Below are 21,341 nucleotides of genomic sequence, written 5' to 3'. Positions count from 1 at the left end.
AGCTGAGACAGACTTCACAGTACTGAGCAACTTACACTCCTGGTTATTTCTTGATTCTAGTCCTATAGGTGAGCAAATACAGTTTATGGTGAAAGCCTTATTTTTATTTGAAGATTACTCAAAGTGGCCAAATTTATTACATACGAGACAACAGACATGCTTGATTTAGTCAATCAAAACAAAGGATTTGTACCATGGATAGTGAAATGGAAGTTAGGATAATGATCTCTGCAATCAAGAGCCCTACGTAAAGCTGTAGTATTTTCTCAAATAAAGTTTCACATAAAAACAAGAAAGCATAGATATAAAAATAGACCCAATGCCACTGCATCATGTTTTTGTTACTGATTTTTTTGCCCTATGCATAATAAACGTATGTAAGTATAAAGAATGAAAGCTGATAAATTCTTGAAGAAGTAAGAAACATAGAAAACTGCTTTTGATGGGGATTTATTTATTTAAATGGAGCTTGCTTGGTCAGTGTGCAGAAAAAAAAAACGTAAACAGAAGCAGAGAAGTACAGGATATGGGATTATAATTTTTCCAGTTATTAAAGCTTATATTTACCAGAAAGCCCTGTAGGAGGGCACAGCTGCAGCCTGGACAGTCAAAGATTGGCTGGGGCATGAGAGACACCTAAGCATGGACAGCAGGCTACAGCTGGGCCAGCCAATAGGTGCTCTTCTTCTGATAAGTTTTGATTATGCCTGGCGGAAGCTCAAGATATAAAATGGGAGTATTTCCTACAATAAAGCGACATCTTTTGCATGCACAAGGGGGTCTGTATGTCTTTGTTTCCACCATTACTACAGAGAAGATATTTCCTTTATAGTACATCGGAAAGAAAGAGCTAGATGCTAAGACAAGCACGACATTAACTGACCCTCAAACAAATCACCTTTGTGCTTATCTGCACATAAATCTATTAAAAGATCCCTCTAGTAGATCTATATCTTTTAAATACAGCAACACAACCTACATACAGTTATAATCTTTAGCTGAAATATCACAATTTAATTAAAATTTCATCAAAAATCTATTCTCTGCTTATATATAAACAACAAACTGGCACAGAAAACAGTGCTTTAAGGCAGGGAGCTGACTGCAGATGCTCTCTCTCATATATTAGACAAAAGCTAATCCAGAGCAGGACCTGAAACTGTCAACAGCAGCAATGACCACCACTGAAATAAACCAACTCCATTGAATTACTGCATAAAGTACTTCATATGCATGTAGAGGCATATACGGAACCTTACTTGAACCAATCTCTTGGTGTCCTTATATGCTAGAAAATTAGAGGAAACGTCACACTGAACATCATGACATTATCACTTCCCAGGGGAAGGCTAGAGCAAGGAAGATATACCCTTGATCATGTCAGGAAATACCTAAGCCAGCTGGACATACATCAGGTCCATGGGTCCTGATGGGATGCACCCATGACTGCTATTCTTCATAATCTTTGATCAATCATGGCAACTGGGAAAGGTGCACAAGGACTGAGGGAATCATCTGTGAAGCTGAGGAGGAGCCAGGGAGGTAGCAAAGAGTCTAACTTTGGAGACTTTCAAAATCCATCTGGACATGGTCCCAGGCTACCTGCTTTAGGTGGTCCTGCTCTGCCAAGGTGGGTGCACACTGTGAGCTCTAGAGGTCTCTGCCAACCTTGACTGTTCTGTGATTCTGCAAAGAAAACTAATAGTTACTTTGTCACTAGATATTTTGAACTGGAAGAGATGTATGCCCAAACACAATGAGAAAATGCTAACTAATTCTGCATAACTTGTTGCATAGGACTATACACACACAAGAGTCCCCAGATAATTAAGATAATTATTCATATTATCTTAAACACATCAAGTTTTGATTTTTCGTTGATAGTTTTATTTGGTTTACATGCCAAGTACTAGCAGTAAGGTGCCTGCAGGGTGTCTTGATGACAGAGTGTGCCAAAAACATGTGGTAACACATGACCAGAGCAGGGGACTGAGACCCTCAGCCAGGAAGGTAATACCTCTGGAAAAGTACACTTACGAAATGTCAAAGTGTTGCACAGCAAGTGTGAAAGCCACAACTGAGGGACAACCTTACTTACTGACACCACGGACAGTGATGAGAGGAGGAGGTGCTTCAAGCAGCAGGGCCTGCAGCCCCTGAAAAGCCCCTTGTCGAAGCAGGTATCAACCTTGCAAACCATGAAAGACCCCAAGTCAAAGCAGCTGGAGATGCCCTGAAGAAAGCTGCAGCCCACTGGGAGCCCATTTTTTCTGTTTCAATTGGCAATAAAATTGATTTTTCAAATCAATCTCTTTGCTCATGATGGTAACTGATGAATGATGTCCCAGTCTTAACCTTGAGCTGTTTCACCTCTACTTTCTAAGCTCATCCTGTTGAGGAGAGAGAGTGAAAGCGCAACTGAGTGGGGATCTCGTGAGGCTAGCCAAGACCAACCCACACCTTACCTCATGAAGACTTTAAAATAAACAGGCCATACACAGTAAGTGATTGACACAACTGTTCAGACTCTGATTTCATGAAAGTAGTAATGCAACTGTGAAACAAGGCAAGTCACTTTTAGATGTGACTATGCCAATCTAGCCTCAACTGAAATTTCAACTTGCAGTGCAGAACACAGTCAGCAAGCGATAACTGCTGCCCTTGACAACTACTATCCATTCATTAATGAACAAACACAAAAAAACCAACATCCACAACTTCAAATAGCAGTAATAACCAGATATAACACCTGACAAAGATCTTGCCTCAAAAAGCCCCTGGTCTAAGCATCAGTTCATTACTAATAAATGAATATGCACTATTATAATTAAAAATAGATTATATATTCAATTAATGTATACACACATGCAATAACTCAAACTCTTCCTAAGCAAACAACTGCAGGTTGTACATAGGTCAAGTTGCCTTGACAGGGATGAAAAGATGAAATAAGACACAAATGCTGATTTTCATGATTTGAACATCAACCAAAGAAAAGATTCATTGCTTAATGATAACCACAATAAGAAGACTGAGCCCTGTTGTGAATGTACAGGTACTTAGCACTGACCAACAGAATGACTACCACATTCTATTAGAAAATACATTCCATTCTTTGGAAATATTTGCTCCTGAAAAAAATCTAGTAATACAAATTCAAAAGTTAAGGTGCAATTTTCAACAGCGGCCTTCTGAATTCAATGGAACAATAACTCCATGTTGATTTCCTCAACTCATTTCTCAAGAAAAAAAAATACCACATGACAGAAATAAATAAAATTTAGAGGATGCAACAAACTAATGAACGTTAAAAAGTAGAAATAGAAAAAGCCAAAACCTACAAAAAACATGACGAATTCAGAAAAACCAGAAACAGATAAAAAGCTATTTTTAACACATGCTTTGAAGACGTAACTAAGGAAGCTGAGAGTTACTTTTAAGATCACCAAAAAATGAAACGTAGAAATAAAGAGAAAACAGGAGGAAAACCAAAACACTCTCAGAAATGTGGGAAACATCTAAGATTACCCTTCAGTAATATTATTTTTAATAAGCAATATTATAAATGCAATTGAAAGAAAAAATAAAAGGAATCAAGAAGACTACAAGCACCAAAAGTAACAGCTCTAACATTCTAATACTTGGGGGGAGTATTGTCAAAATAGCATTCCTTCTCCTCACAGACCTAAAAGGTTTTGACAAGACAAGGTCAGGTGATAGATCCAGTTTTCTGAAATAAAAGCAATAAAGAATAAAGTTACCTTTCCTTTAGTTTCCTCCCTCACCCAGCTTCTTTGCTATTGCAGAGAAGAAATGCACACATTTCAAGTTGGAGACTGCCTGACTAGAGCAAGGGAGAGAGAAATTAATGGCAACAACTTTTGAGAAAAATACAGCATTGAAGGTCTTTTTTGTTTTAAGAAATACTAAAAAAATTACACTGGTTAAACAGAGAAACAGAACAAGAATAATAGAGTAAAAGCCCAAGTAAGAGACCATAGGAAGGATGGGGATCTAGAGCCATGGGGGCAGTAAATAACAGTGACAAAGGTGCCTTTGCACCAAGGCTACCCCTCTTAGCGATTCATGTATTTGTCAAGATTACCAACAAACCTTAGTAACTACAGATGGTATCTTATACCTGAAACATACCAAGAAACACGAACCCTGAAACACTTTCATATCATATTTCAGTGAACACAAATTCTTCAAAAAGCACTCACATCTAACAGTCTATTCTGTAAATGTATTGTGCACAAATATCCACTAAATGGATAGACAGAACAGAATCTCAATAGAATAGATTATAGAGAATAGGGTAACTAAGTACTGAGAACACTATTTGTAGCAGCAAAACCTTCAAATGACCCAAAAAAGACAGGAAACTGTACTTATGCAAACAAATATAGCTGGGTTTGATAATAATTAAATCATTAACCCTTTCTGTTTGCAAGTTCAGGCCCTAGATTTTACATCTTCCAAAACTAGTCAAATCAAGGGAATGAGCTTGGGCAAGGTCAGATGTTCTTGATTCACTGTTAGGCTCAAACAGAAGATACCACAGAACACTGGAAGTTCACACAGAGGAACCATCCCAATGCAATCACTCCCCTCTCTGGGGTGTGATGCAGCAACCAGAAAAGCCCCGGTGCAGCTTTTCAAAGTTATCTAAGCAACAATATCGGCTTGAGAGCACTTTTTTACTATTGTTACACTAAGCTCAGGTTTTATTCCACTTTATCTAAGAGATTTAAGACCAGCGCTGCTCACACGGGCAATGTATTTTTTTCCAAGTTTCATTTTATGCAATTTAAGTATCAAAGATGGCAATAAAGGAAGTACTTCAATAAAAATTGACTTCCCTAAACAGAAGAGAGATACTATTCCATGCCTGCTAGATCCATTTCCTACATAGTCAGAGATCTGGATCTACAGCAAGACCATCTGAAAAACAAATCAAACCAGGAAGTGTGAGTGGGACAGTAAAACATGTGACAAAGACAACTGCAAAACTAGCTAGTGAGGCAGCTATTCTGAAATACAAAAAAAAGTAGCAAAGAAAAACCTAAATCTTTGAGGAGAATATGAAGGTTTAACTACTTCAGTAGAATACATTCTAAACAAAACTTAGAGAATGAGTGACACAGTTCTCATGAAAAATGCTTCATTTAAAGTGCTGATATTCATTTAAATCCTATGTCAATTTACAGAAAGTTCACACAATCTGGATGACAATCCCACTCAGATCTCCCAACTACACTGCACTCTAACTCTACAATTATAGGCTCATCTTGAAGTGTTGAACAGCTCAGAAGTTCTATACTGAGACCAGTACAAAGAAATGGTTCTTTAAAGTATGAGTTATAACCAAAGACTAGTTATAAAGATTAGTTATAATTTATTTATATTGAGACACTTAAGGGGAACTAACCAAAAAAAAAAAAAAAAAAAAAAAGGTTAATGTTTTAGTTGTGTTCCAGAAGCTTAAGGCTGCAAAACAGAATAAAACATTAACATAATGAATCTACTGAGAATACCAGCGCAAGTTTTCTTCCACTTCATTGTGTAAGAAAGTGCAAGAATTGGTGCTGGAAGCTGATTACTTACTCCTAGGCAGCAATAACAGGACAAGGACAAACTTTAGTAAAAGCCACTTGGGGAAGACTCAAGAAGCAATCATTTCCATAGAGCAAAAATCCTCTCCCATATCAAGCAGCGGTGTAAGACTAAGCACAGACATTTGGGAGAAACTATGCCAGATCAAAGCAAATTTTCCAAAACAAATTGCTTCATGCTTACAGTTAATTTCTGATCCAGCAGCTACTGCAAGAAATAGTCACAAGTAATCAACTGAACAGAAAACTTCTTACTACATTAGCTAACTATGAAATACATTTTTTGGCAGGCAAAAAGATGGTGAAGAGGCACAACAGTATCAAAATGAAAAATTATTAGAGTGCACACACAAGACCCACATGGCTATCGCAATAGAAGTATATCTAACAAGTAGTTAAGACTTTTGTAGGTGGCCAAAAAAAATTACCAATTCCCTAACACATTGCTAGCTTTGATGCTTATCAAAAAATAAAGAGACTAAGTATGTATGTTTTTTCCAAGCTGATTAGATTCAAAAGCCAGGTAAGGCAAGTGGAATGACTGAACTGATTACCAATTCACTACACATGCCCACAATTTCCACTGATATGTATCATGACAGAAACTAAAGTACACAAATCAATCTAGTATAGATAATGTAGATTTGAATTATCTATCTGCATCCTCCTCACACATCCTTAGGAATACAAAGCTGAGTATCAAGCACAGAATACTGTTAGAAGATCAGCCTCCAAATCTGAGATTCTTTTGAAAACCACATAAAAACAGTAATGGATGTCTAAAAGCAGGTATGAATAATTTTTTCTTCTTTTGCCACAAGCAAAGCAGAAGATTTGGTAGCTATTTACTTTGTTCAACTCAATTTCTTTTGAAGGCGAAACAGATCACACCACATAAAACCAGTTAAAAAGGGGAGAATAAAAGCAGGTATCAAACTTCTCAGTACAGGTCACACCTGCAAAAGTATCCTGCCAGTGTGCTCCATGCCAATCTGTGCTGCATGCAGATGACTAGAATGAAAGATACATCCCTACTTTCTTGTCAGTGGAAGATATATTGTGAACACTCTTGTAGATGTATCCTCTGCAACAGAAAACAGTTACATGAAAGGAAATGTTTTAAGTTTTACTCCATTCTGGAATGCCAAAATACACAACTGACCAGAAACCATCCTTTATTTATGCGAAAATATAAACAAGGAAAAGATAAAAATAGATAAATACACAAAAACTAATCACGACAGTGGAAACACTGAGTATACCTACTGCTTTCCTATTCAGTGGCAAAAGAGTACTCCTGGTAGACCAGAACCATTCCCTACCCCAATTTCGTAGCTCACATACTAGATCTGGGTCTTCTCCACAAAGGTGAAATGGGTGGCTGATATCTCACAGAAAGTTAACAAACCTTGTATTGTGTTGGCAGTACACTGCATTCACATCTGCCAGTGGGTGATGGTCCTGATGGTTATAGGCCTGACATCACTCCACAGGGTCCCATCCCTATACCTAATAAATAAACTAATTGCAATTAATCACTTGGAGAGATAGGGAAGAGGAGAAGGTAGAAACTTGTTCTACTTCTTTGCTATTACAGCTGGGTTCCTACTCATCTTTTCTGGCAAAAGTGCAGGTGGCTTAAGTACATGAATACGTTACTCGGTATGACATGATGGCAGGGAAAGCTTTCAAGATAACCTGTTGTTCTAGGGTTCCTGCTATCACTGTGAGAAAAGTTGTTACAGATCCTACAGATTTGGAAACTACCTCAAAACTGACTGCATGAAAATGGTACAGGCTAGCCAGAGGCTACCCAAAGAGGATCCAGATCATTACAGCTGTCAGAGGCTGGAGTCATTCAGCCCGGTCTCCACTCCAGCAGCCCTACCTAAATAGTGAGGATGCCCCCACTGGTCCTAGAGAATGACAGCTGGTCATTGACTGCAGAACAAGGCCATCCCACACAGAGGGGAATTGCCCAAGAGCTCTGAGCCACTGAGCTGTATCCAAAGCTGTGGCATGGGATGCAGTGAAGACTTTCTTTGGAATTCCACCTGCTAATGAGCCAGAGCAGCAATCCACACACTCGTGTCAGGTTCGGCAATACACCCCCACAGTACTGCTGCTGGGGTGTCTACACAGACCCACAATTTGCTGTGGGCTGGTAGCCTGGTATTGGGAAGATCTCAGTACTTCCTCATGTTGTAAATCACACTGTTAGGGGGATGATGTTATCCACATCACTGAACAAGAAGTGGGAGAAGCACTGAGCAATGTCACTGAAGCAATATAAAATCATGGAAATGAACCACAAGAAAATTCAGAGAACTGCCACAGGAGTAAAATCTGGAACAATAATTTGGCAGGCACTTCACAGAATGCTGCCCAAATCAGCTGAACAAATCATACTTTTCATAGCAGAAGTGCAAAGTAGAAACACAGAAAATTCTTGGTCTGTAATGGTTTCAGAGGCAATTTATACCACATTTGGCCCAGATACGAAAAACTTTATATAATAGAATGAGAAAAAAAAAAATCAAGTGGAAATCAAATTTCTAAGCTACATCTCCCAGCCAAAACAAAGCAGGTGCCTTACAGAAGAAAACAGGACAAATTGTCCTAGTTAACAACAGCATGTCTCTACTTTGGGCCCAGCAGTTCCCACTGCTGTATAACCAATTAATCCAAGAGGAGAATGGGTGTTTCACTGATGAAACATGAAGAAATGTGAAAGAAAAACTGCAGTGGAAAGCAACATCCTTTGAAATTGCTGAGCAAACCTTCCTAACCTACCAAGGAAAGGAGGATCAAGCAATATGTTAAATTAATGGCTGTATCTATGGTGCTGGAAGAACAATCAGCTTCAGAAGTCCTTTTTCTGACCCTTGGGAAGCATACAAAAGTTTAACACTGTGGTCTAGGAAATGACAAGCAGGTGACTAGATGATACACAGTAAACCTCACAATGGTTTGGTGTATAAAAGCAATGCGCACTTAGCCATGAAAGAAATGCAGCCTATACTGAAAATCATGGTGAGCTACTGCAGGAACACAATGCTGTTGCTCATCAGTTACCTACCATATGTATTAGTGCAATAACCACTAGTAAGGATGCCTTAGTTGAGTGGACTCTCCTAAGAAATGAAGCAATTCAGGGATGTTTGCCATCTACAAATGAGGACAAAATAAGAGGCAATCCTTGCACCAGAGGGACCATTCAGAAGTCTTTTAAGAATACCTGCAAATAACAGACACAAGAAAAACTGCCACAACAGCCTTGGGGAAAGATAGAGCACTAGGCGGTCCCAGGCCACACCTGACAGACATTACACTGCGCCACTTCCAAAAGGCCTGGGTTTACAATACTGGTGCTGGCAGACACGTGACAAGCACCTGACTGTATTGCCTACCTCCCCTGCCAACCAGAAGGTTATTATGAAAGACCTTCACATTTTAAATCAATGGTTAGGTATTCCCACTTGTATTAAATCAAATAAGGGTTGTCATTTCGAGGAGAAATGGTCCAGTTGTAGGATGGTGAACACCAGGTAACATGAGTTTATCACATATCCCCATCAACCTTGTGAAGCCAGTTTAGTAAAGCATACTAAAAAACTTACCAAAAACCAGTTGTGAATTCTCCCACCTACCTGCCCTTTGGTGGATTTGGCCAACAGTGCTCACATGAGCATTAATAATTCTGATTAGGAGGGCATGAGTCCAAGGTTACAGCACTTACAAACTACTGCCAGGTCATCACCACCCAGCAACAGACACTAGGTTCCTGTCTGAGATAGAAGATGGGGGTGCACCTTGGCACTGGAAGGACAATCTTGTTTACAGTGATTCCTGCCAAGATACTGGTCTAGACACCAGAAAGTACATCCTTAATTTCAGAACACTTTGCCAATACTCCTTAATATGTTCTACAACATATATTTTGCAAAAATCATATTTCCCATTCCTTCAACAGAGAGCAGATGTGGGCATTCTCCCTGGAAATTCTCAGCTAAATTAAACTCACGGCAACATCTGCTGGCAACCTGGGAGAGACAGTGATGCTCAGTCACACCTGCCCAGCATAGTTTTGGCCACAAAGGACACTCCAGTGGGAACTAAAAGGCCAAGAGACCTGATCAATATCCAATGATGACCACAAAGGGAGCCTTGAAAATGGGTGTGTGGGGGAAGGTCTCCAAGCTCTGATGATCCTTAAAGAGATGGCTTTACCTTGCCCTTGCTCTGTACTACTGACCTCTAAGAGAGCAAAATAATCATAATCTCATCAATGAGAGTTACTAATTTTCTTTTGTACAAACTAAAATGTTGAAACATCTTTGGTATGCTAAAGTTAATAAGATAAGTCCATTCCATGAAAGAAAGACCATAATAACTCACTGGCACTATGGGAAGAGCCAATTTAGTTTTGATTTCTGTCTCAACACTGTTTGTCCGAGGCATGTGGGGGAAGGCTTGCACATGTCCACTTGCAGGAGTGGACTAGGAGAAGACGGAGGAAAGCCTTGTCTCTGGGGAGACTCTGCCTGGCAACCAGCTCATGTCTGACATGGGACAGGCCGGCAGCAGGAGATCTCCAGGGACACTGGACCCTCCAGAGGGGTTCCCCAATCAGACGGGAAAAGGTCTCCAGCCAGGGACTGCGGTGGGACACGGGGCCAATGGTCTCCTGACAGCAGGCACCTTGGGAGGAGAAGGAGGGCACAAAAATAACTGAGTCACAAGCTCTGGGGCTTTCTTGAGTCGGGCTTTCCGTGTTGGGGCTTCTGGTTTTGTCTTTTTGCCCAGGCTGGAGGTTACTTCTTACTCCGGCCCCAGCCTGTTTTTGTCCTTTTTGCCGCGGCCCCAGCCCGCCCCGTGGCTCTCCCTCACGCTCTCGGCCTCCCTCTCGCCGGCGCTGGGCCGGACCCCGGCTGAGCCCCGAGCCTTGTGCGCGGCCCGTGTCCGGCCCTGCCCCTCGCCCGTCCCCGCCCGTCCCGCCTCCCTGCGCTCCCGCCCGCTTCATCCCTGCGGTGCCGCCGCCCCGGCCCCCGCCGCCATCCCGGGCGGCGCTCCGGGCCTCCCTCAGGCCGTGCCCGGCCGCCCGTGGCCGCCCGTGGGGCCGCGCCTCTCCGGGCGCCGCGCAGCCCCGGCCGGCAGCGAGCGCACAGCGCTGACAGCGGCTCGGCCACGGCGCTGCCTCTCCGCGCCTCCCCGCCTGCTCTCCCTGCTGCCCTCCTCCTTTGGCTGCCTGCTCCAGTCCTCGTTATAGGGCAGCTTCCTCTCCTTCTGTTACCAACACACGGGTCTCAGATACAAGCCGGTCTCGTTTGACTTATTCCTGTCCTACTAGACCATTGTTTTCAAAGAACTGCTTGTAGTTCCCCATAGTGGAGGAACGCAACACACTACCAAGCTATGAAACTTGTGACTTATGGAAAATATGAAAGATAATTGTCCTTCCTGAGAAAATTATACAGGGAATTTCTTATGGGAATTATAAGGTAATTTCACATAAATTACATGTTACTTCAGCTTATTAACTAACAATTTAAGTATATTTTAGGTTTTGAGACCACATCCTGAAAAAACACAATTGCAGGTGTGCAAAGCTATCAGTAAAAAAAGCGTCAAGCCATATCCAGAGCAGGACCCATACCATGTAGCAGCAAGTGGACACAGCACACAGGTGGAGTCCAACCTAGTGTAAGAGACATGAATACACACTGCAAGACCAAACGCAGGATGCAAAGAGGATTGAGGGATTTCAGCATCTGTCGTATGAGGAGAGGTAGGACTGTTTACAGCCTGAAGTGAAGGCCTGCTTAGGATGGGGTGAAACCTAACCAACACATGTTAAATGAGATTCATCAGCATGATGTGGAGGCCTGTGAACCTACTGAGGAGAGACCAGCAGCCATGCCCTGGAAAGGCTCCAGGAATACCCCAAAGCTTAGGGTAAAGGAAAAAGGCTTTCCCCACAGTGCTTTGCAGCACCACGATAATACCTCTTAGGCTATGTTATTCCACTGGCTTGTTTGGCAGAGGTAAGCCGTTCAGCCCATTTGCTACATATGTATGTTCCCCAGAAAGTTCTCCTTTCCCTGTTTTCCCATTGGTTCCAACCCTTTGCCCCACCAATGTACTGCCCTTGTGCTCTCAGATCATTGTTCCCCAACGCTCCGCTCTGCCCCCTCTTACCCCACACTTGAGCCTGGACCTCCATTCTTCACGGTCTTCTGCAACCCTTCGGCACGTGGCCTCAATAAGCCCCTTCAGATCTCCATACAGAAGGTCTTTCCTGTCTTTCATTCATTGACAGCTACCCTTGGCTAGTGTGTGTGGACAGTGTGATTTGTTGTGTACCTGCCCGAACACTTTCCTGTGGAGACGCTTTTGGGAAGGTAGCAGCAATTTGCCATCCACCCATGCTGCTACAGCATGGGATGAAAGCATGTCAGACTTTCCTCAGCAGTGTCCACTGTCTAGAAAAGAGTCAACAGGGATAAACTGAATCAGAAGGAGTTCTATATGCAAGAAAAAATACGCTTGTTCATTATAAGAGTGGCCAAGCATGAGAAAAATGCTGCAAAGAGCTGTGGAGTCTCCATCCATAAAACTATTCAGAACAAAGTCATATGCAACAGCAATAACTGATCCTATTTAACCGAGGGCGAAAGTTGCACCACATCATCTCCAAAGGCTCCCTGCCACCTCAATGACTCTGTGATCCTATATTAATCTCGCAGGGAGAAAGCTGGGTGAGACAGTCAAAGAAAAGCCAAGACCCCCTTTTTTTTGGTCAAAAAGAAACAAAACTGGAAATCACTGTTTAATTAATGTTCTGGTAATTGCCATGTGTAGTAAAAACTATGTTATATATGAACAGCTAGGTTCTCCCAAACTAGGTACTACAGCAAGTTCTTCTGATAGGCTTACAGTAATTTAACATCCTTAAAATAGTGATTAAAATACGTTAACATTGTCTCAGTACAAACAACAGTAAACAAGCAGAAAGCAAAAAAGTATTTCAAGTCAGGATAAAAAGTATTCTTTAAAATCCAGCATAAATCCTTAATCTCTTCCATAATGAGATTGGAATTCTTAATACCATAAAATCCATCTCCTTAATTTAAGGTCAGGGTACAACATGCTTGTAAAAGGAATTAAAACCAACTGAATTTAACCAATCTGAATATAAATAACCCACGGAAAACTAAAGAATATAGCATAAAAGTCTGAAATAGAGCAGAGATTTAAAACAAGCACTAGCTTTCCCACCCCCCTTTAAGTGGACTGCTGTAAGCAGGCAAGGCTGACTTGATCTGTTTTCAAATTCCTTTTCTTCATTCCTGCTTTAGGGCACACGAATGAGGTTCAGGGAGAACTCTATTAAAGCAAGCTGACTTGTAGAGCAAAATAATCACTGACATTCTGGAACAGTCACAAAGCAGTAAGTAATGTTGTTGTTATTGATAACACACTGGACTACAACCACCTTCAGTACCTGAACTGTACCTGATGAAACTGTAAAGGAGCAGTTTCACAAAGAGTGAACTTAACTGGGAAGGGAGGAGCCACAAATGACATGCTTCTAAAAGAAAAAGCTATGGCTTCCTGAAAACATGAGGATGAAGAAGGTAAGCATAACTGTATACCAATTATGCTGAATTGTGAATGCATGCTAATGAATTTCACAGAACAAAGCATCTGACTATTCTCAATAATTATTAATGCAGTCCTTTAAATATCTGTTAAAGACATGGGAAGTAATATATTTACTCTGACAAGGGTTAGTTGTGTGACCCATTCCACTCAGTCTTTCCTTTTCTCTTCCACCTCATTTCACGTTAGCTTGATTTTCAACCTTAGTCTTTCACTTCAGTTTTTTTCAGTCATTAGTTCATATAAGCCCATCTCCTTTAACAGTTTTCTTCACTTGGTCCAAATCCTTGTCAGCCCACCACAGGAGTTCACAGAGCTTCTCCCTCTCCTACCAGGTCATGGTCCCAGTATTATCTACAGACACCACATTTCTTTGCACAGACTGACCCTCATTTACTCCCACAGACTGACCTTGAACACAGCTCTTTCCCTTCTCCCCAGTTCACCCATTTCTGCTTATTACATTCTCTTCTACTCTCTGTTTCCACTCCTATTATTTTCTTCACAGTAAAACAACGCCTCAACCTTCAACTGGGAGACATCCCACCATTATTCAGTAACTTGTCAATGTTACAGTCTGCAGGCCACATACTTCCCATACCGTAGGAAGTATGAGACAGCCTTCTAGGCCTTCAAGGCTGACCATCATCCTATAGTTTAGAAATGCACCTTGGACCTACTGCTTCTTACAAGTACATTAATCCACCTTTGTTTCAATAAAGGTGCTTTATTAAAACTGAATCAAACAGAAAAGGAAAATGAATACATTCTGAAGTAAAAAATAATTAGAAATAGAGAGAAATTAGAAACAGAGTGGCAGAAAAAAATGAAATAAAAACTTACTTAGCAAATTATACCATCTTTCTTTGATGAAACAAACGATCATTCCCCAAGACAAAAGAAAATGCAGTGGAGCTGGTCAGGAGGGGGGGAATTAACAATTTTTTCATCCATACTACAACACAGAGGATTATTAAATGTGAGGAAAGTAGATTAGAAGATGTGGAAAAAAAAAACACCTACTCAGAATGAATGGTTAAACAAAGAAAATTGAAACAAGATTACAAGTGGTAATTTCATTACCTGTTTCATAAATGTAGCCTTTTATCTGCATATCTGAACTTCCTCTGATTGTGTCATTCCTCTTCCTTGTGTCCTATCACTGTTTCCCAGACAGAGCAGATCTGCACCATCCGCTCCACTTCCTCTGTTGAGGAAGCTGTAGTCTACAATGGGGTCACATTCAGCCCTCTCTTGTCCAATTGAACCCAATAAGCTCCTAGTTTTCCAGAATGTAATGAAACAAAGACAATCTGGACCTTTCAGCCCAACAATATGAAGTCTAAAAGTAGACACAACTGTTCTCTATACAGAAGTATATACAGAGAACAAGCTAAGAATTAAGCTACTGGATGATACTAAACAAGAACAATGAGCATATACAAAAACTGTGAAAAATTTAGATTGAAAATTAGACTGACGCTTTTGAAACAAGCCAGGAAGTATATGCTGTAGGCCCTAATTTTTAGGATAAATAATTGTTTTATCATATGGATCAAAGGACATTACTTAGTGGTCTGCAACAGAAAGTAAATGTACAGCTAACAACCCCCCACCCATTTTTATATGTGTGTGGAAGGGATAAGAGCAAAACAAATCTTCTACAGTTTTGTAGTGGCCCTCTAGTGTTAATCTGATCCTGTCCTTAAAAAAAAAGAAAAATTTCACAAACTTTAAATTCAATATAAACATTTCCTCATAATCCCTTTTTGTTCCCAAGAATGAAAGACTAATACTCCCTTTTTTGATCAAGTCTGAAGACCTGAGGCCTAGACAACACAGAAGACTGAAAGCAAGTAGGGCACTTGCAACATATGACTGCCAGAAGAAAACGTTTTTTGGTTTTTTTTTTGCTTATGTAAGTCTTGATTAACCCTACACACTAGGAACTCTGACACAGAGATAGAGGACCTTGTAACAGACAAACTTGTGACATTCTTTTGTAGGGATTTCTGCAGTAAAGTACTTGTACTAGTACATTAGGACCAAGAATGTACAACAGCATAGACTAAGACACTAGAACAGGACTGAGACAACCAAGAGGAACCACATCCAAAAAAGAATATTCATAACTGTGGAGTGGAACTGGGAGGCAGTGATGGAGTATGACATCATACCACATTCATGGATCAACAAATATGATATGACTCAATATCACCTTCAGCATTCTTTGTCCAAATGGAAGATAAACACAGCAAAGATCACACAACATCATTACCAATGAATAATAAACCAAAATACACAGTGAGGACTTGTTAGCCAGCATCCTTGTTCTCCCTTGTCACTGCAAGTAATCATACTGATGAACTGGCCATCTGTCCTGGTCCTCACAAATGTAGGACTGCAAAAGCAAAAGTATTAAAAAAAAATCTATGAGATTTCAAATACAAGTTTATGAAAATTAACTTGTTCAAAAATAGAAGTCATGTTTCTACCTACACAGTGATCCACTCTGAACTACTGCACTTCAAACTCTCATCTCATATGGTGGCACACTCTCTTTGGCTATTGCAGAACCTTGGTATCTTGAACCAGAGCACTTGCCAAGTGACACCTGTTGCCTAAAATGCAGGAATTTCACCACTGCACCAGAAACAGCCTAAGTTATCTTTTATTGCCTTTCAGTTTCAGCAAAACACACCTTGTTCTTTGAATAAAATGGTGGGTTCTGCTGAATATTTTCATTGCCAATCGATAAATTGATGGGTAGTGGGAAAGCAAGAAAACCCTTCCTCCGCAGTGCACAGCAACTGCTCAGGGCTGCAACCAAGCTCTTCCAACTAATGACTGTTAAGTGTCTTCCTTAGAAACACACTGCCTGACCTTCACCTATTAAATAAATTGGAAAAGCTTGCTTTTGTCTGGCATCTCCTCATATACAATCTATGTGTATCTTTTCAGAGCTTACTGTTCAATTTCATTCACATTCTCACACAGATTTGAAAGTGTATCTCTACTCAACTTATGTTTCTCAACACCAGTAATAATAAACCCCAAAATTTTAGATGAATACCTGAAAAACACTGCTTAAAAAACCATCACTAACCATACATTTTGCTTCCCATATATACTAAATGATTTTTGTGAGTACTTGTTCTTTGCTCACATCATCCCAAGATGTATCTCAAAACCCTACTTGATTTTACTTTTTGCTTCCAGAATGTTGTCATAACAAAAGCACCCCACATTTGCATTCCCACATACCTTTAAGACAAATTCACATTGAAACATTTGTTCCAAATAAGTTATAAGGTAACCCATGAAAGTTGAGATCTATTCAATCAAGTTTTTCAAGTAAAACTTTTATATCCTTCTGCAGGAAAATGCTTTTAGTTGATTCAACATGCCTGAACAATAAATATATAAATAACACCCTCTCCTCTTTACCTTGGTCCATTGGAAGAAACTGTATCGGAATACAGGCAAGAATGTTGACAGGAAATGAAATAAAAGAGTCCTTCACTTATCACAGAGAAATGAAGGGGGTTATTCGTTAAGAAGTATGTTGTAAATTCTCACTGTCTTTTTGCTGCTCTATGCATTTCAATTTTTTATGTCCTGACTGCCTTAGAAAGGAGATAAAAAACATAAAGGAAGAGAAAGAGGTGGGGGGAAAGTGTGACAGGGGGAGAAAAAGGTGAGAAGTAGTGGGGAAAACCAAAACAGAGGGAGGAGGTGACAGAAGTCGACGAAGCAAGATAGAAGGGGGAAGGTGATGAAAAAGGTATTGGAGAAAGAAAGAGTAAAAAGCAGAAAGGAAAAATGAAGAAGGGTAAAAAGGAGAGAGGAAGAGGAGAACAAAAAAGAGAAAGGGTGAGGAGTAAAAAGAGGGAAGGGGGGAAAGGAAAAAGAGGAAAAAAGAAGAAAAAAAAGGAGATAATAAAGGAGAAAAATAGTTAGCTGTGCCTTGAAAAACACCCTGCACTCATTTGATTGACTCAAGCTCTGGAGCATGAAGAAAACATTTTTCACTACTTAGACAACGTCCAATGTTTCTTTCTGCCACTTTAACATTAGACTGAACTTGGACACCTTAAGTAAAGACATTTTTAAAATTACTCAGAGTATCCTGACTATATAGATTGTCATACTAGACCAGACTGGTAAACCAGCCTAGTAACAATTTGCTCAGATCAGCCAGCACTATATCTTGTCCTCAAGACAAGACAACTAACATGCAACAGCCTATCAGTACCATGCAGAAGATGGTAGATATGGCATAGCCTACTCTTTTAAGTATTTATCCGAATTGTTAGCAGTTGTTTTAAAGTATACACTAGAAATACTTTTTCTAGCTTGTTTTGCTTCATTTGTGACACGTTTCAGAACTCTGTAGTATTTGTAACTTTGGATAGTACTACTATAAGCATCTCAGATTTATTCATCTTGAATATCACAAGCAATGGTCAGATCCAATTAAGGATTAAATGGAAACCTGGCAAGTTATGAAATTCCTTTGAAGTACAGTCTTAATTGCATTGTGCATGCCATCATTTTTGAGTATGCAACACAAATACGTCTGTCAATCTATAAAATGAGAACTTCAGAACAAATCCCAGCCTACTGGCACCTTTTGACCCATACTACATGTAAACGGAAGTAACACAGTAAGAATTGCCCTCAATGTATATACATTTTACAACATAATTACTTTGGATTCACCTCTAAGAAATCAAGAAAAAGCATCCTCTCTGGCCATTTTGTGATATTGGCCACATACAGGGAAATAACCTCCACAACAAGCAGATTCAATCCTATCTTGTATTATTTGACACTTGGCAGCCCTGAGATTCTCTCACTTGACAGGGAAGCAGATAAAGCATCAAAATGGTGGGTTTGTATTTTGGATTGGATCTCTGAGATTCCTTTAAGCCTGCTTGCACATACATTTGTGCAGACCTCTACCTTCATATGTGAAAGGAGGCATCTGCTTTTGGCTACCTTACCTCTTAGATCTCTCATTTTCACCTGTCCCAACAGGGAGACCATCACATCAAAGAAGCTAGGTAAGTACCTAAGGCCTAAATTCAACCCACTTTCCATTTTTTCTGTGTGCACTAGTCAGCAAACCAGTCAGCTTCAGTCTTCCAGCAAAGTAATTTCTGAAAACTAGCTCCTGATTTCAGATTTCAGTCTGTCTGTAGACAGACTCATGATTTCAGATCTACAGCACAAAACAGAAATATAAATAAGAATCCAGCACATAAATACTTCAAAAATTAAGTTCAGTTAAAATTTTGGTATTAAACTGCAATTTTCTGAAAGCTATATATTTATTACTGATGTTTTTAATGGGAGAACCCCTGCAAAGACTGAAAAGAAATGCCCCAAATCAAAGAAGAAACCTGATTCATATGAAGACTTGTGATATTAAAAACGCTTGTTCTAAGATTTCCATTTCCATGCCAAATACTTTTTCTTTAATAAATTGCTTAGAAATTCTAATTAATACCACTGATTTACCTTTTTTATTATTATTATTTTTTATTCCAATCTATAAGAACACTCATCTGCAAGCATACAGCAGCCAATGCAAAAACAGTCCATGGTAAAACCTACCGACCTACCAACGATGGCACCTCTGTGTTTGCAGTCCATATAAGTCAGTCCGAGAACAGACCATGGCTTTACGATTACTGGAGAGCTTTGGGACCCACCCCTTCACGTAGCAGTCGGTTCTCACAGCACAGACACGCTCTAGGAAGAGCATAGTTATCTGGCACGCTCAAAATTATACGCGAATCAATTTGTAACAGATTGATACACAAAACATACATATTTTTGATAGTAATGCCTAAAAGTAATACATGACTTTTAAATGAACAGAATGAGGCTTACCAAAAAGAAACCAAAAAAACCCAAACACCAAAAAAACCCACCAGAACTCAACAAAAATAAAAACAAACAAACAAAAAACAACCACTCCCAGTGACTATTGGGAACCATATCCAACTCGACACGGCTGGAAGTCGAAACTAACAAAATGTCAGCACTTGACCGCTTCCTACGGCTGGACACAGAGAGCTGAAGAAAGGGCAGCGCCAGCGGGGCAGTGCCGGAGCCCGGAGGGGCTCTGCCTCCCCGCGTTCAGCCATGTTCCCACCGCCGGCCCGCCGCCCGGCCCTTCCAGCCGGACCTCACGACGGGCGGGAGGCAGCGGCCCCGGGACGGCCCCGCTCGCTGCCCGCTGCGGCTCGGGCTGGCGGCGCCGGGCGCCACGAAACTTTGTCGGGCGGGAAAGCGCCGTGCCCCGGCCGTCCCGGGGGAGCTCGTCCCTCCCGTCGGCCTCGCACGGGACGCGAAGTCCCGGCGGGGGGAGCGGAGGCTCCGCCGCATCCACCCCCTCAAGGCGGCGGCGGCAGCGCTCCGCCGGGGACGGGAAGGGCGGGAAGGGGACTGCCGCAGCCGCCGCAGTCCGCAGGGGAAGAGCCGCTCCTGGCACCCGCACGGCCGTGGCCCCCCGGCGGGGCTGAGCGGCCCCCGGGCGTCCGGGAAGCCGCCCTGAGACATCCGCGGGAGGCGCCGCGCCTCGGGCAGCGCGCAGGGGAGCGGCGCCGCCGCCGCACGTGTGCCCAGGCAGGGGCAGCGCCGAGCGAGCGTCCGGCCGAGGCGCGGGAGCTGCACCGGCACGGCCGCGGGGCTCGAGAGAATCACCGCAACTCAAGGCACCCCCCGATCCTGATCCTCCCCTCCCCGCAGCCCCCGTGCCCAGGCGAACGCGGCGCGGGTGGAACTCACGGGAGAAACGTGCGCCACACCACCAACTCCCGGCCGACCTCCCCTCGCACTGCCAGCGGCGACACCGACGCCGGGGTCCACCGCCGCGACCCCCCTTCCTGCCCCGCCCCGGGACCGCCCCCCCCTCGCGCCCCGCCCCGCCCCGCCCCGCCCGCCCGGCGCGGGGGACGCGGCGGCGCTCACGTCGGCCCGGTGGCCGCGCCGCGCTGCGCCGCCGGGAGGCGCTGTCCGAGCCGGCTGCGCGCCCCGCCGCGCCGAGCCGGGCCGGCAGCTCGGGGAGCGGCCTGGGTTCGCGGGGGAAGGCCCAGAGTCCCCGGGGGAGGGCTCGGTGTTCGCACTGAGCGGGCTGGAGTCCACAGGGGAGGGTCTGGAGTCCGCAGGTAACGGGCTCGGAGTCCGCTGGGAGGGGTGCCAGCCGTGCGTGGCCGCGGGAGGGAACAAAGCGCCCTGTGCCCCTCTGAGTGCCCTCGGGCGGGTCCGTGTGCGATCGGCCCCGGGGGTGAAGGCAGAGGAAAGGCTGCGGTTGCGGGGTCGCAGCGGTGGTCAGCGGATTGGGGGAAGGCTCTGCAGGCCCCTCTGCGAGGTGTAGCGGGGCCGTCACACCGGCTCAGGAGAGCGGGGAGCTGCGGTATGGGATCCGCCGAGGGATGGGTGCCGGGGATGCCACAAGGCAGATCCTGGTAACGAAGGATCCAAGGCCAGCGTGCCGATTTGTAGTGGTAAGCTTGTCTAGAGTGCCAGTGTACTTTAATGACATGACATTTTCAGTGAAATTCATAACATAAAATAGCGAGCTGAAGGTTGTGCCTATATTAGCATGAGCTCTGTCTCAACCATACATACCCACCGCATGGGAACCCCGCTCAACATCTCTTGCTGAACAGGTTTGTGCAGCAGACCTTCGAGAGGCTTATCTGCATAGGTAAAATGGAAGAATTAAAATCCAAATCTGTATTGTTTTCCAGGGGCTCTTTTATCAAACAGGACTGTCCTAATGCTCCTTAAAAATATAAAAAATATATGTGGTGAAATATAATTCTGCCATCCTCAGATTAAAATAACAGCTTTTTTTTTCTGAGTAGATCTACCAACTTCTTTATAACAACAAATCTGGGTAATTGGGTCTATGATGGATTTTTCAGTATCTCTGAAAAGGCTAGATGTATTATAAAGATGGAGCATTGTCCTCATTCATATAAAATGGAAAACACAACACGAATGAAAAGCTTTGAAAGCTTTTACTTTATTTTCTCAAATTTCTCCAAG

The 21,341-nt window shown here is 42.5% G+C and overlaps 1 protein-coding gene across 2 annotated transcripts in view; it reads right to left on the bottom strand.

Annotated features, from left to right (window-relative positions):
- Positions 1 to 20,130, bottom strand: part of PAM (peptidylglycine alpha-amidating monooxygenase) — a 124,543-nt gene extending 104,413 nt beyond the window's left edge. For both annotated transcript variants that reach the window (XM_066339337.1, XM_066339338.1), the window contains exon 1: positions 20,076 to 20,130. The gene's annotated coding sequence lies outside the window, so the exon portion shown is untranslated. The remainder of the gene's footprint in view (positions 1 to 20,075) is intronic.
- Positions 20,131 to 21,341: the final 1,211 nt, after the last annotated feature.

This window comes from Sylvia atricapilla, chromosome Z (genome assembly GCF_009819655.1).
Source record: "Sylvia atricapilla isolate bSylAtr1 chromosome Z, bSylAtr1.pri, whole genome shotgun sequence".
Taxonomy (NCBI): Eukaryota; Metazoa; Chordata; class Aves; order Passeriformes; family Sylviidae; genus Sylvia; species Sylvia atricapilla.
Note: the sequence above shows the minus strand (reverse complement) of the source record. Positions and strands in the feature narration are given on the sequence as shown.